Source organism: Chiloscyllium plagiosum, chromosome 14, assembly GCF_004010195.1.
Source record: "Chiloscyllium plagiosum isolate BGI_BamShark_2017 chromosome 14, ASM401019v2, whole genome shotgun sequence".
Classification (NCBI taxonomy): domain Eukaryota; kingdom Metazoa; phylum Chordata; class Chondrichthyes; order Orectolobiformes; family Hemiscylliidae; genus Chiloscyllium; species Chiloscyllium plagiosum.
Genome location: NC_057723.1, coordinates 81,445,503 through 81,462,883, shown reverse-complemented (window position 1 = coordinate 81,462,883; position 17,381 = coordinate 81,445,503). Strand labels below are relative to the sequence as shown.

Sequence of the window (17,381 nt, the reverse complement as noted above, 5' to 3'; positions counted from 1 at the left end):
CTCTCCCTATAGCTCAAATCCTCTAACCCCTGCAACCTCCCTGTAAATCTTTTCTGAATCCTTTCAAGTTTCACAACATCCTTCCAATAGGAAGGAGACCAGAATTGCACACCGTATTCCAACAGTGGCCTAACCCATGTTCAGTCCAGCCGCAACATGAGCTCTCAATGCCTATACTCAAAACACTGACCAATAAAGGAAAGCATACCAAACGCTGCCTTCATTATCTTATCCACCTGCCACTCTACTTTCATGGAGCTACAAACCTGCACTTCAAAGTCTCTTTGTTCAGCAACTCTCCCTCGGATCTGACCATTAAGTGTAGAAGTTTATCTTCATCAATGTCTAATACGTTGCCAAGCTTCCTATCTTATTAGACGCAAGGAACAGCATAAAGGATAAGTTCAGGCCATTTATAATAATGGAAGAGGAGTGCACTCAAAACTGATCCTTAAAAAAGCATCTCCCATTTTAAAGCACATCTATGCTTTCCTTCCTCTCACCAAGCTTATTTTGTGACTGTGCCATGCATGTTCTTAATAAAGTCTCCTGTCAAATATCTTCTTAAAGTCCATATAATACAAAATCTACTGCACTACCTTAACCAACTTGGTGTTATCTGATCAACAAATTTAATCCAATTAGTCACCACACAATTTGTCTTCAACGAATCCATTCTGGCTGTCCTTGATTTTCCTATGCCTTCTCAAACAAAAGTTTATTTAGCTCCAGGTAATGGTTTCCATTATCAATGTCAGGCTCACTGGCTTGCAGTTTCCCAATTTATCCCACTCTCCTCTTGTGAATTTAAGTATAAACCCACCAGATCTCCAGCACCAATCTGATATCCAATAAGAATTGTTAGATTGTGTCCAAACTCTGTTATATCTACTTTGGTTTCTTTCTATAATTTAGAAGGAAATCCATCTGGATCAGGTGACATGCATCTTTCTCCACTATGCAGATCCTTGTTAATTCATTAAAAAGACAATATCCGCCTAAATATTTTAACCAACACTGGGGTGGCACAGTTGCTCAGTGGTCAGCATTGCTGCCTCACAGTGCCAGGGATTCCACCCTCGGGTGACTGTGTGGAGTTTGCACATTCTGCTCATGTCTGTGTGGATTTCCTCCGGGTGCTCTGGTTTCTTCTCACAACCAAAGGTTTGCAGGTTAGGTGGACAGGCAATGCCAAATTGCCCACAGTGTCCAGGGATGTGCAGGCTAGGTGGATTAGTCATAGGGAGTGCAGGGTTACAGGGATAAGATGGGGGGTGGGGTGGTCGTTGGATCTGAACGGGATAATTTTCAGAAGGTTGGTGTGGACTCAATGGGTCTCGTGACCTGCTTCCACACTGCAGGTATTCTAACACAATGGATACTGTGCTAAGAGATGCCGAAAGATAAGAACAAGAAGGGAAAATGAAGTTTTACTGCAAGGATGGCTTCAAAATGAGTCAAGAGCTGTTTGAATGCCTTTGTAATGATCTTGCCAAAAATAAGCACCAGAGCTTCCAATCCCTCTCCGTACCCAGAAAAGGCTAAAATATAACTTTTAATTGTTTCAAATCTATCTTCTCATACCTTCTACATTCCAGGGGCCTGCTCCCCATCTCCCATTTAGATACCTCTGTGTTCACAAACATCACAGTAACATTGCAGGTGTTTTCTGGATCCCCACTAAATCCAACACCTCTTTCAGACAATGTTTTCCAATTCAAGCATCCCTGCAAGTGACCATAGATCAAGGACCAAAGGTATCAGATTCTTCCTCTGCAGTAATCACAGGAGACTATAATCTTTTCACCTTAAGTGCTGACAGATTCCGGGAGTCGACTACATAATATTGCTAGATCTTAAGGCACCAGTTCAGCATTATCAAATATTGAACTGGATCTCTTGCTAATGGTCCCATGGCTGTCCCCAATATTTATGACCGATCCTGGTATTTGGCACAACACTCAATTTTATAAAACCCCAATAAATTATGCAGGAAAATATTTTTGGTCATTCTTCAAAGGTGTTACAAGCAACTAATATCCAAATTAGATGATGTCAAACGGATACTTTGTGGAAATTAACTCAAAATTAATGTCATTGCTTTGGAAAAGAAAAGAGTTACAAAACAAAAATAGCAGTTTAAATAAGCTCTCCTGCACAATAAAATCTGTATAAATGTCCTCTGGCTTCATCAACACACTTCATTATGTAGTGCTGAAGTGAAAGGAAAAGTAAAATTATTATTGCTACCCCTGTGCAGAGTAATGTGAAAACTTAAGTTCAAGAGTAAAAACAAAACAAAATCCTGAAAATATTCAGCAGGACAGACACATTTGTTGCACAGAAATATATTAATGTTTCTGATTGGCGTCCTTTCATCAGAACTTTTCAGGAGGCATGAGAACTCATGACAGTTCCGATTAAAGGACATCTCAATCTGAAACATTAACTCAGTTTCTCTCTCTACCCATGTTTCTGACCTGTTGAGTGCTTCCAGGTTTTTGTCCTATTTCCCATTTGGCTTTTTCATTAATGTTCAAGAAACTTTTAGTTTCGGCTACAATATTAATTCTTTACCAATTCCAAGTGATGATGAAATGTAATTATGCAATTTGAAAAAATCTCTTTGCAAACAATGCGCAATTTAATTCATGTGCTGAATGCCTATTTCTTAATTGGTCACAAAAATTCAAAAGAACAACTTCAATAATTCAGTGTGCTGTCAAATCAAAAGAGTGTTTGAAAGAAAACAATCCAGTGGAATGTACATAAAACATGTTCATAAAATGAAAATAAAACTGAATGCTGGATGTAGGCATGAGCTGGAAGGTTCATTTTCAGACGTTTTCCTCCTCTTTCGTGAATTTCATGCCAGTAAAGGTATTATTGATGGTCTTGAAGATTTCCTCTAATTTGTTTTGTTTAGTGATGACAAAGATTTCATCCATGTAGCGGACCCAAAGTTTGGGTTGGTTGGTTGGTAGAGCTGTTTGTTCTAGTGGGAAACAACAATAAACTGCCATTCCTCGATGTCACAGTAGAGGAACAGCCAATGGGGAACTACAGGAAAACAACATATATGGACCAAATATTGAACTACAGAAACAATCATCCCATCATCCACAGATAAAGCTGCATCAGAACATTATTTCAATGATCACCACATACTGCAGCACAGAGGACCTACGCAGAGCAGAGGAAAATCATCTATACCGTGTATTCAAAACGAATGGGTACCCGATGAACACAGTCCACCGATTTCTCAGCAACAAACCCAAACAAGCAGACAAAACATGTCCAGAAAGCCTAGCCACTCTCCCCTACATCAAAGACATTTCAGAAATGACTACTAGACTACTCAGACCCCTTGGCAACATGGTAGCACACAAACCCACCAACACACTAAAACAGCAGCTATTGAACTTGGAAGACCCTATACAGACAATAAGCAAAACTAATGTCATTTAATAAATACCATGCAAGAACTGTAACAAACACTATATTGGATGGTCAAACAGGCAGAAAACTAGTCATCAGGACACATGAACATCAACTAGCCACAAAACGACATGACCCTCTCTCACTAATATCCTTACATACATATAAGGAAGGACTCCACTTCGACTGGTACAACACATCTATCCTAGGACAAACCAAACAGAGACATGCATGAAAATTTCTCAAAGCATGACATTCTAACCGGAACTCTATCAACAAATACATTGACTTGGAATCCATTTACCACCCCTGGAGAAAATGAGCAGGAAAGGACATCATCATAGGAAATGATGTCACCACAGAAAATGACATCACCAACCCAAGGAAACCCAAACATATAAATAGAAAGCAGGAAATGCTAGCAGTGCTTCGTCTGGAAGCTCACTGAAGATGTTACCTAATATAGTGACGAAATGTCTGGAAATGAACCTTCCAGCTCAGCAAGCAAACCTGCATCCAGAACCTCAACCTGAGCTTAAAATAGTTTCAAAACTCGCCAAAACTGAACTCTGCAGTGAAGAAGAAACCTAAAGCTCCACATAATTATCCAGCTGACAAGTACTAGGCTTCTAAAATTGCATTGGCAGATGAAACAGTCATGCCTACCAGAAACATAACAGTTCCAATACATCATTTTAGTTGCTAGGTGTTGCACCAAGCCAATCTATATTAATATCACATCTGCTAGAAAACCATGGAGTTCAAATTGTCATGAACAGGTAAATTATTTTCCCATTACTTGGATGAGCATTAATAATTTACACACAATGCCACGGGCAAAATCCATTGATACTAGTCCAAAATCAAGTAACAATTAATGAGAATCATTCATCCTCATGAACAAAATAAATCCACGCAATTAAATTTATGTACGCACTCTATGGTTGCTAAAGCACATAAAGGAAAAAAATAATTATTTTTTGAAACACAAGCAACAAAAATTTTGTGATTAAAAATAATTGCAAAACTAGAAATACAAATCTGCCCCTTGTATTAACAGACATATTTCCTCCATTGGCTCAAAGGTGATATAAACAAATTGATTCACAATATCTCATCAATCCAGACATGGCACACTGAACACTGTAATTTCAACAGTGTTGCTATATCTTGCAAAAAATGATCCGAGCTATCTGATATAGTTGAATTGTCTGCCCTACAAAAAAAACTATGTTTTCTCACTGTTATCTTGAAATAAGAATTAGGAGGTATAGGCCATTCAGTCCTGTAAAGCAATTTGATAAGATCATTCCTGATTGATTTGTGACTACCCCAATACCTATTGACTCCCTTGTCAAGGAAGAACCCATCTAACCCATCCTTAAAAATAGTTAATCCTGTCTCCACTATTTTCTTCCAAAGTTTAAGTTGTTTTAGTTTTCATTTTTGGTCAAGGAATTCAAATTAGAATAAGAGAAGACATACATTGTCACATGATCCCTCCACCAAAAGTGAACTGCCAGAGGTAAACCTATCCTTTTGAGATAGTTTGATACCATTTGAAAATTGGGTGGTTTCGGATAGCTACAAGTTAAGCCCTTATACGTTTAACTCAAAAAAAATGCTTTTCTACTACATTCAATAAGGTAATATAAAACCCAGATGCTTATTGGGAACCAATTAAGTCAACAAGTCCCATGCACCAGACTGTGCTGAGCCAGGGAAAAACATGTCAACAGTCTACATAGTTCAAAACGTAAATGAATGTTCATCTAAAAAATGCTTCATTTAAATGTTTATTTTATATAACATAATTCTGAATATTTTAAACAGAAAAGAAAAACAACAGTTCGTTAATGTCATTATTTAATTTGATTTATAATCTATTAAGCACTTTTTTTGTATAAGCATGCTTCGGAGGACCTCTTGTTACAGTGTCCTGAATATGTGACAAAACCGCAGGAACAAAAGAACTATGAATCTATGCCATTTTTACTTCTATATTCTGACAGCTGTTTGCAAAAGAACTGCCATTCAAGAATTCAAAACAAAAACACAAAAGGTTGGACTGTACTTGAATATCACCTCAACTGGCAGCAATACCCTGCAACACTTGAACTGAGAGAGATAATTTCTGACAAGTGGAACCCAGATAGCCATATACATATTTTTGATAGTGCTGCTAATGAGCCGAGCAAGGCCTCCTCACACCAGCAAGATAGTTTATTAATAAACATAAATTAGGTATTTCATGAATCTGGGTTTGATGAGGGACTGTTAATGAACAAAGACCCCAGTTCTCTCTTTTCCTTCCCTCCAATTTCAAGGTCAAAACAGAAATCATTCATATTAGAAAATGTTCAAATTCTGATACTTAGTACACCTACAAACGCCTTTCGAAAAAAAATCATAAAATGAGATTACATTCAAGGATGTGGATAATAATTCTGCTCAGCTGTCTGTATCAGAATAGTGAGAGTTGTGAGCAGCATTGAGATAAGTCCATGTCAGTAGTTCAACTCAAGTATCTTCTCCCAAGTGGAATGAAGCTTAGTAACAAGGACGTATTTCTTAAAAAGCAAACACTATGATATAGTTTCCCAATTTAATAGAACAGAACTTTCTGACAGTGGTGTACCGAAGCAAAAAAGGTTTGGTAACTTTTCAAGTGAACCTGTAACGTTCGGTCACACAGATAAAAACAGATTTTGTAGGGTAACGCCAGAAGCATCCAGAATAAGGTGGGTGAACTTGCAGCATGGGTTGGTACCTGGGACTTCGATGTTGTGACCATTTCGGAGACATGGATAGAGCAGGGACAGGAATGGTTGTTGCAGGTTCCAGGATTTAGATGTTAGGCTAGCATTAACATTTTCAATTGCCCTGGAGAAGCTGGTTGACAGCAGAATTCCTGAACCACTACAATCAGTGTGTTGCACACTGTTCAAATAGTGCATGTTAAGAATGGGGTTCTAAGATTTTGACCCAACAGCAGTGAAGGAATGGAGTGCTGGGTCCACTACTTTTCATCATTTATATAAATGATTTGGATATGAGCATAAGAGGTATAGTTAGTAAGTTTGCAGATGACACTAAAATTGGAGGTGTAGTGGACAGTGGAGAAAGTTACCTCAAATTACAATGGGATCTTGATCAGATGGGCCAATGGGATGAGAAGTGGCATTTGGTGTTTAATTTCAATAAACGTGAGGTGCTGTGTTTTGGGAAAGCAAATCTTAGTAGGACTTATACACTTAATGGTAAGGTCCTCGGGAGTGTTGCTGAACAAAGAGACCTTGGAGTGCAGCTTCATACCTACTTGAAAGTACAGTTGCAGGTAGATAAGGTAGTGAAGATGATGTTTGGTATGCTTTCTTTTATTGGTCAGAGTATTGAATACAAGGATTAGGAGGTCATGTTGCAGCTGTACAGGACATTGGTTAGGCCTGTATTGAAATATTGCGTGCAATTCTGGTCTCCATCCTATCGGAAAGATGTTGTAAAACATGAAAGGGTTCAAGGATGTTGCCAGGGTTGGAGGATTTGAGCTACAGGGAGAGGGTGAATAGGCTGGGGCTGTTTTCCCTGGAGCATCGGAGGCTGAGGGGTGACCTTGTAGAGGTTTATAAAATCATGAGGGGCATTATTAGGATAAATAGACAAAGTCTCTTCCCTGGAGTGGGGGAGTGCAGAACCAGAGGGCATAGGTTTAGGGTGAGAGGGGAAAGATATAAAAGAAACCTAAGGGGCAATGTTTTCATGCAGAAGGTGGTACATGTATGGAATGAACTGCCAGGAAGTGGTGGAGGCTAATGCATCTGGATGCATATATGAATAGGAAAGGTTTGTAGGGATATGGGCCGGGTGCTGGCAGGTGGAACGAGTTTAGCTTGGGATATCTGGTCGGCATGGACAGGTTGGACCGATGGGTCTACTTCCGTGCTGTACATCTCTATGATTCTAATATATTTCCATGTCACAATGGCCTAAAGGGAAGGGTGGTGATGTTGTCATGTTTCTGCTTCCCTTAGGCTTGCGATTAGATGGTGTGTTCACAAGAGCCTTGATGAGTTGTTGCGGCACATCTTGTAGATGGTACTCTCTGCTGCCATTGTGTTTCATAGTAGAAGGAATGAATATTGAAGCTCTTAAATGGAGTGCTGATTAATCAGTTACATCGTACTGGATGGTGTTGGAGCTGCACTCAATCAGACAAGTCGAGAGTATTTTACAATCCTGACTTGCTCCTGGTGATGGATAGGCCTTGAGAGAGTTACTTGCCACAGAATTCACAATATCTACCTGCTCTTATGCCACAGATGTACTTTAATTTTGAGTAGAAAGAAAGAAAGATCGACAGCCGACCTGATAGGATCGAGGACTGCTTGGCATAGTATAGCGACATGTGCAACTCTGAACCAAGATACCACAATCTTTTAGGTTTCAGAATTTGTTTTGCTTGTCAAGGCAAGTAGGGAGGAAATTCAATGCTATTCCATCTACATCAACACTGCTTTGCATACTCCAAATCAAAATTTGCCATTCATTACTTTGGAGAGCAAGACCATGAAAAGTAAATACTGTTCAATATATTATCAGAAAATTGTACGTCATGAAACAACAGAAAGTGGAAATCAACCAAACCAAACAGTTAACGCTGCCAAGTTTATGTTTGAATTTCCATTGCACAGCAAAGGCCAAAAGAAAAAGAACAAGGTTAAAGTAGATTAAAAGATCTCATCATTAAATGGATGTAAGAAAAAGTAACTAGCACACTGCTGAAAACAAAAAAAGAACAACTTGAGCAATTAGGAAACGTGGGCGAAGGGATAACTTATGATACGTTTGCTGGTGTCCCGATGACCTGTGAGACAGCTGAACCAATACACCCTGGGGAAGAGTGAGCTTCCTCCAGGAACCTATTACAGTGTATGTTCACAGCTCACTGTTAATCTGATGATAAGAGCAAGAGGACCAAATTTGAGTGAGCCTCTGCAGTAGTGAGTAGAGTGGGTTCTTTCTTGATTATATGCTTTATTGAGCTATGTCTCTTGATTAAACTTAAAATATAAGCCATACATATTAGATTAGAATCCCTACAGTGTGGAAACAGGCCCTTCAACCCAACAATTCCACAACGACCTTCCGAAGAGTAGCTCCCCCAGACCCATTTCCCTCTGACTAATGCACCTAACACTATGGGCAATTTAGTATGGCCAATTCACCTGACCTGCACATCTTTGGACTGTGGGAGGAAACCAGAGCACCCGGAGGAAACCCACACAGAAACAGGGAGAACGTGCAAAGTTCACACAGACAGACAGTCACCCAAAGCTGGAATTAAACCTGGGACCTTGGTGCTGTGAGGCAACAGTGTTAACCACTGAGCCACCTTGCCACCCCATGGTATTAATTTAACCTGGAGCAGTGTTTTGTAGAGGAATAAGACAGTGCTATTTTCTGGGTCTGTAGATTGAAAGAAGCAAAAATGGCCCTTAGTAGAGTGCTATTTAGGAGCTTAGGGAGAGTTTACGGGTTACTGAGGATTAATATCTGCATTAAATTCCGTTGGTTGTGAATTCTATCAGATGAAGTGGATCAGTTGGAGAGGCAGTTAGAGGCAATGAGGAATTTACAAGAGCAAGAGGATGTGATGGATGGCAGTTGTAGGAAGGAGGGAAAGTCTCAGATACAGTCCTATAGATGGGTTAACTCCAGGAAAGGTAAGAGAGGTAGGCAGGAGTCTTCAATGGTTATCCCCATTTCAAACAAGTATGCAGTTTTGGAAAATGTAGGGGGTGATGGATTCTCAGGGGAATGCAGCATGAACAGCCAAGTCTCTGGTATTGAGACTGCCTCTGATGTAATGAGAGATACGTCAGGTTCCAAGCAATCGATTATCTTAGGTGACTCTTTAGTCTGAGGTACAGACAGACGTTTCTGCGGCCAGTAGCGTAAAATCAGAATAGTGCATTGCTTCCCTGGTGCCAGGATCAAGGATGTCTCACAGAGTGTGCAGGATGTTCTTAAGGAGGAGAATGGCCAGCAGGAGGTCATTGGTTCGAATGTGGACAACGCCATAGGAAGGGAAAAGGTTGAGATTCTGAAGGGAGATTAGAGAGTTCGGCAGGAATTTAAAAAGAAGGTCCTCGGGAGTAGTAATATCTGGATTACACCCGTTGCTACGAGCTAGTGAGAGCAGGAATAGGAGGATAGAGCAGATGAATGCATGGCTGAGGAGGATGAATGTATGGGAGGAGGATTCATATTTTTGGATCATTGGAATCTCTTTTGGGGTAGAAGTGACCTGTACAAGAAGCACGGATTGCACCTAAATTGGATGGGGACTAATTTACTGGCAGGGAGATTTGCTAGAGCTGCTTGAGAGGATTTAAACTAATAAAGGTGGGCTGGGACCCAGGGTGATAGTGAGGAAAGATTTCAATCTGAGACGGGTACAGTTGAAAGGAAAGGAGAGTCAAACAAACAGTCAAGACAAGCAGGGACAAGGTAGGACCGAAAAATTTAACTGCATTTATTTCAATGCAAGAGGCCTAACAGGGAAGGCAGATGAACTTAGGGCATGGTTAGGAACATGGGACTGGGATATCATAGCAATTACAGAAATATGGCTCAGGGAAGGTTAGAAAGGGAGGCATGAGAGGAAGGGGAGTGGTATTTTTGACAAGGGATAGCATTACAGCTGTACTGAGGGAGGATATTCCCAGAAATACATCCAGAGACGTTATTTGGTGGAACTGAGAAATAGAAAAGGGATGAGCACCTTATTGGGATTGTATTATAGACCCCCCAATAGTCAGAGGGAAATTGAGAAACAAATTTGTAAGGAGATCTCAGTTATCTGTAAGAATAATAGGGTGGTTATAGCAGGTGATTTTAACTTTCCGAACATAGACTGGGACTGCCATAGTGTTAAGGGTTTAGATGGAGAGGAATTTGTTAAGTGAGTATAAGAAAATGTTCTGATTCGGAATGTGGATGTACCTACTGGAGAAGATGCAAAACTTGACCCACTGGGAAATAAGGCAGGGCAGGTGACTGAGGTGTCACTGGGGGAGCACTTTGCGGCCAGCAACCATAATTCTATTAGTTTTAAAATAGTGATGGAAAAGGATAGACCAGATCTAAAAGTTGAAGTTCTAAATTGGAGAAAGAGTATAAAGGCAGTAGGAGTATACTTAAGAGAGAAATCAGGAGGGAAAATAGAGGACATGAGAAAGCTTTGGTAAACAGAGTGAAGGAGAATCCAAAGGGTTTTTACAAAATCATTAAGGACAAAAGAGTAACTAGGGATAGAATAGGGCCCCTCAAATATCAGCAAGGCGGCCTTTGTGCGGAGCTACAGGAAATGAGGCAGATACTAAATGAGTATTTTGCATCAGTATTTACTGTGGAAAAGGACATGGAAGACATATAATGTAGGAAATAGATGATGACATCTTGGAAAATGTCCATATTACAAAGGAGGGAGTGCTGGATGTCTTGAAATGCATAAAAGTGGATAAATCCCCAGGACATGATCAGTGCACCCTAGAACTCTATGGGAAGCTAGGGATGTGATTGCTGGGCCTCTTGCTGAGATATTTGTATCACCAATAGTCACAGGTGAGGTGCCAGAAGACTGGAGGTTGGCTAACATGGTGCCACTGTTTAAGAAGGGTGGTAACGACAAGCCAGGGAACTATAGACCAGTGACCCTGACGTCAATTGGGCAAGGTGTTGGAGGGAATCCTGAGGGACAGGATGTACATGTATTTGGAAAGGCAAGGACTGATTAGGGATAGTCAACATGACTTTGTGCGTGGGAAATCATGTCTCACAAACTTGATTGAGTTTTTTGAAGTAGTAACAAAGAAGATTGATGAGGGCAGAGTGGTAGATGTGGTTTATATGGACTTCAGTCAGGCATTCGACAAGGTTCCCCATGGAAGACTGGCTAGCAAGGTTAGATTTCATGGAATACAGGGAGAAGTAGCCATTTGGGTACAGAACTGGCTCAAAGGTAGAAGACAGAGGGTAATGGTGGAGGATTGTTTTTCAGACTGGAGGCCTATGATCAGTGGTGTGCCACAAGGATAGGTGCAGGGTCCACTGTTTTTCATAATTTGTGTAAATGATTTGGTTGTGAGCATAGGAGGTACAGTTAGTAAGTTTGTAGATGACACCAAAATTGGAGATATAGTGCACAACGAAGAAGGTTACCTCAGATTACAATAGGATCTTGATCAGATGGGACAATATGCTGAGAAGGGGTAGGTGGAGTTTAATTTAGATAAAATGTGAGGTGCTGCATTCTGGAATAGCAAATCAGAGCAGGACTTATACATTTAATGGTAAGATCCTATGGAGTGTTGCTGAATAATTCCTTGAAAGTGGAGTCGCAGGTAGACAGCATTGTGAAGAAGGCATTTGGTATGCTTTCCTTTATTGGTCAGTGTTGACTATCTGAATTAGGATGTCATGTTGTGGCTGTGCAAGACATTAGTTCGGTCATTTTTGGAATATTGTGTGCAATTCTGCCCTTCTTCCTATTGGAAGGATGTTGTGAAACTTGAAAGGGTTGAGAAAAGATTTACAAGGATGTTGCCAGGTTTTGAGGACTTGAGCTATACGGAGAGGCTGAACAGGCTGGGGCTGTTTTCCCTGGGGCATTGAAGGCTGAGGGGTGACCTTATAGAGGTTTATAAAATCATGAGTGGCATGGATAGGGTAAACAGACAAGGTCTTTTCCCTGAGGTGGGGCAGTCTCGCAGTCTCGAATTAGAGGGCATAGGTTCAGGGTGAGAGGGGAAAGATATAAAAGGGACTACTTTTTCTGGCAGAGGGTGGTGCGTGTTGCACTGCCAGAGGAAGTGGCAGAGGCTCATACAATTGCAACATTTAAAAGGCATCAAGATAGGTATATAAATAGGAAGGATTTAGAGGAGTATCAGCCAAGTGCTGGCAAATGGGAAGAGATTAGGTTAGGATCTCTGGTCAGCATGTACGAGTTGGACCGAAGGCTCTGTTCCCATGCTGTATGTCTCTATGACTCTATTTGGTTCAACATGAAAAAAAAAGTTCCAAACACTACATTTGAAAGATATGATCTTGGACATTTATTTTTCATGTTAATTAAAGGCACTAAAGATGAAGCAATTTATATACAGGAGATGAAAGGTGATCCCAAGATATTCACAGATATTCAGGAACTGGATAAATAATGACTGCTCAGAATATCAAATACAACTGTTACATCTTGAAGGAGCACAATAAAAAAGGCAGATTGCCCAAATTGTCACTAGTAAAACAGCCAAGTAAAATTGAACTGGAATATTAATACATACAAACTCATAAGAGTTTTTAAAAGTTAAGACTGTCCACAGAGCAAATAGTGAAATAATGTTTTGGCATTTTAATGCCAGTGACAGTTTTAAATTGATGAGCCGTTAAGAAAGAGGCAAGGATAATTTTTTTCATGCAAACGTTTGCTGAAGCATTGAATGTCCAACTGGGAACAATTAATCCAAAGACCATTGCTGTTTTATGAGAAAAATAGTTAAACGTTTGCAGTATAGGAAGACACAGAATAATGGGAAAGAACTTTGATAGTTGGATTAATTATGGATGAACAGAGTTGGCAGGGACAAAATATACAGTGCAGCATTTTGGACTATTGTAAATGTGTATGGTTCTATTATAAAAATCCAATGAAACAATAGTAAGTCATCTGAAAATGTCGCAGTACTTATCATAAACTGTTAAGCCAACTATATCAGATGTTGAAAACAGATCAGTGAAAGAATTTCAGTCAAGAAACAATCAAAATTGAGTAAAAAGCATATTCTTATGGTGGCGGCGTGAAGAAAACTAGAACATAAGTTGTGGTAGTAGCTTTAGGTTTTGCAACGAACATTTTCCTGCATAACTTCCCTGGTCTCGCTCATCAATTGACCTCACGTTGCTTACAAACTGGAGTGCCCAAGATCTCATGAAGCATAATGAAAGAAATTATAAAACAATAATATGAAAGCAAACTACTGTCGATGCTGCAGATCTGAAATGGATGCAATGCAGAAAGCACAAGAGAAACACAACTGTAGCTCTTGCAGCATCTGTGAACAGAGATACAGATCATACCCATTCCTTGTTTTCATTATTTGCTCTATTGATACCCACTATAAGTACAGAAGTTCTCATAAATATATTACACATGTTAATCTACCAGTTCTTTGTCACTTACTATCTTACAATGTGATATTGTGAGCAAATAAATGCTACAATGTTGTTATTCTTACAGAAGGCAGACTTGAAACACACTCTTATAAATCCATGAATGAACAGATTTCAAATTCACAGTATAAACTCAAAATCAGGGCAAACAGATTTATGACAAACATAAATGCAACCTCACTGATTGTCCACTGAATATCAAAGTTCAGCTGTTCCAATGTTTTGTTCTACTATTTGCTCTGAGACGGTTATTCAAGGTTTGTAATATGTAAAAGCTGAGCCACCCAAGTCCCAAATTCCAAATCTCACCCTATTGAGGTATTTCCAAAGTCTTACCTGGAGAACTGTGCACAATTTGTTTCTTGTGCACCCATTAACCAGAACAACCAAACCTCCCAGGATTTCCTACCAATTCAAAAGCTACAAACATGCAATATGCACAATATCACTGTTTGAATATTGAAAGTAAAATCAGTGCCAATTCCCTCTCTGTGTAACTAACAAAACTAAACTTAAGGGAATAAGCTTGATTTTACTGTTGATGTTTTAAAATATAGCAAAATACCACAATTATTAAAGGAAATGTTTTGAGTTGAAAATAATTCCAGTTCAGGCTAGAGTTAAATTATAGATACCAGTGCAAAGAGATCAAATAGACCAATGTAGAAGGATTGTTTCCACAAGATAAGTAACCTTATTGAATTTTTCAATTATTGTGCTCACGTCAGGTAGTTTATGTTGGCACAATCCAAGTAGTTTATGTTGAACTATTCAAACAAAATGTACATTAACAATCCAGCATGGATTAGAATCAAGAAACAAAGATAGAAGCTGAAAACTGTCCCAACAGAGCAAACATGACGAATCCCACCACCAGAAACTCTCCACAAGCCCCACAAGCTTAAGGTCACTCAGCCTCTTCTGGTCAACCTATTGGGAGAGCTCTTCCTCTTTGCTCCATCACAATCAGTTTTGTCTCCAGCTACCCAACTAAGCAAGACATCTTTCTAAATTTCACTCTCCTTGGTTTCATCAGTTCTATGTATAAATCTTTCAGCATTCAATTTAACAGTCACAAAGAAACGAAGACCTGACATCTGGGTAGCAGAAACCAGCATCTCTCTTTGAGCTTGAATCATTGTAAGTAATTTCCAGTCACAACAAAATATCAAAAGCCAGGGAAATGTTTGCTACTGATGAGAAAAGAAAACTCCCCATCTGGGCATTTTCTTGTGGCTGAAAATAGCACTATCCAAAGTGATTATACACTGAATGACAGCCACTAAATATCTGCTCCTCCATCAGTCTGATGTAAAAGGGGGCAGTTGGCGAAAAATTACTTTTCTGATATGTAATTTTAACAGAGAGCAACACACAGCGAGGGGCACCAGCAGCAATTATTTACTTTTACTGCTACCAGTAACTTACGCACAGAAACAGGGAATGAACCATTATGCGAGATTATATTGACAGTGTCTGGAGATACATGTGCTGCCTTCTTTATGCTGCAGGGTTGCAATGTAAAGTGGGGCTTACAGAGAGTACTGTGTAAACCAAAAGACTATGATCAACAGGACTATGAGACTGAAACTCATGTCTACCTCTGCACTCTGTAGAACAATGCTTTTGTTAAAAAAAAGCATGTCTAAGAAACTAAAAATTACATCAACACCATTAGAAGCTGACAAAAGCAAAGCAAAGGTACTTCGAGGTTAGTCTCCTGACATACATCAGCACTGTGATAACTCTTCCTGACACTGACAGGCTAAAAATCAGAATGAATGCAGAATCAATCCCTTGACGGATAATGATTAATCATTGCTGTAAATGGTCAACATCAAAAGGCCAGCAATTCCCATGCCAGTAACTAAACCTTCTTCACTGCAAAAATAACCCCAAAATGCTGGTTAAGAGAGCTTTTCCAACAGTTTTGAAATAAACAAACAATCTGAAACAACGCAGGAGTAACTGTTTCACTTATAACACAAACATTGGCTCTATAAACAGTTTAAGCTCCATCAATTGCAGGCGCCAACGAAGTACAAGTCTTGAATAGACCCACCCTCTATTAGTCTTAACATTATCGAATATAGATTGCTACAAGCTTTCATTCCAGACTGCCTCAAGTCCATTTGACAAATATATGCATTAATTAAGCAAAGAACAGAGGCCATTTAATTTCGCAGACTTCAGTTATAAGCAGAAACGACATTCCAGTACCTCTTAGCGAAACTGTAATTCCAAAAAAAAGGTTCTGAACTTAATAGCACAGCCGTCAGAACTAGCCAGTCCTCGCGGACGTGAAAGCCACTTTATGCAGGTCCCTTAAACAATGCACTAAGAAGCGAGCAGGTTAGAGTATGTGAGGACCCCTAGCCGCACACACTGAGCTGAGCTCCCCAGTTTTCATAGGCAGCTTCCCTCCCGGACACGGGCATGGGCTAGGGGGCGCGCTTCAACACACGCGCGTTCACGCAGAAAGCTCATCACCGCGAATTCTCCGAGATTTAAAAAAATAGCTTCCGTGCTACAAAAGTTAAAAAGTGTGAGGGTAGTTAAAGTTTTAGAGTCTAAAGCAGAGAGAAGCGCAGTGTCCGGGTAAGTTTCTGTGTGAAGGAGCTGGAGACAGCTAAAGGCATATCTCGCAGAAGTTTCTCTCTCTCTCTCTCTCCGTGTTTTCATCTTCAGGCGTGTCGCCCTGTCCAGCCAGTGGCCTCCTCCTGCCCAAACAGACCAGCGCTGGAGATAAACAGAGCCCAGACAGACTGCCCTCTTCCGTGCTGCACTTGTTCCCAATCGGTGTTAACCCCAAGTTTCAAGCAGTGGACTTGACTGCAGTCGCTCTCTTCCACTCTCTCTCACAGATACACACAACACACACAGAGGACAGTTTCAACGAATATCTCAATGCAACAACAACTCTTTCCAATACTAGAAGTCAACTACTAAAAGATTTTTCTTAAAGCAAGTTGTAAGTAGCGCCTACTTTGTCTCAGTCTTGTTCTTTTGGATGATTCGCAGCGCCCCTCTTTTTTTTGGTTGTTGCTAGGTTTACCAGTGTTTCCCCTTCCCTCCGGAATCTCTGAGGTTGGAAAGTTGAATGACGTAAAGCCGGCCAGCACACTTTGTACACAAGGCGCCAGCTTCAAAATCCACAGTGTGCATTCCGTTTAAAGAGGGTGAAAGGCTGACCTCCCAATGTGACCATCTGCATAGCATCCAGTGTCCTGTTATATCCGCGACTTCGCGTTTGCTGGATGTTGCTGGGAAAAGGCGTCACGGCGCTTGATCAATCACCCGGGAGAACACAAAATCATGCTGGGTCGTCTCGTCCGAGTAGAAAACCCCTGCGCTTGAATTCTCATTCACATTATTTGAAAGGCTGCCATAAATGGAGGGCAATATCAGAAGAGTCATTCTGAGGATTGCAAGGAGCTAGCGTAAATATTGCCAAAACGTTGACTTGTCTCCTCCTGCCAGATGCTATATTTTTAATTGAATGATCAGGAGATATTGGGTTGGCCAAGATCTGTGAAACTCTTTTTAAAAAAGAACTGTCAAAAGACCAGGAACAAACTACTGCAGATGCTGCAATCTGTACTGATGCTGGGGATCACAGCGGGTCAGACAGCATCCACGGAGAGAGAGCAAGCTAACATTTCGAGTCCAGATGACTCTTCATCTTAGAAAGGGTACAAATAACACGCAGA

The 17,381-nt window shown here is 40.3% G+C and overlaps 1 protein-coding gene across 6 annotated transcripts in view; it reads right to left on the bottom strand.

Moving 5' to 3' along the window:
* Positions 1-16,888, bottom strand: part of gulp1a (GULP PTB domain containing engulfment adaptor 1a) — a 379,864-nt gene extending 362,976 nt beyond the window's left edge. For 3 of the 6 annotated variants that reach the window (XM_043704097.1, XM_043704093.1, XM_043704095.1), the window contains exon 1: positions 15,892-16,651. The gene's annotated coding sequence lies outside the window, so the exon portion shown is untranslated. The other 3 variants (XM_043704094.1, XM_043704098.1, XM_043704101.1) reach the window with 2 other exon arrangements.
* Positions 16,889-17,381: the final 493 nt, after the last annotated feature.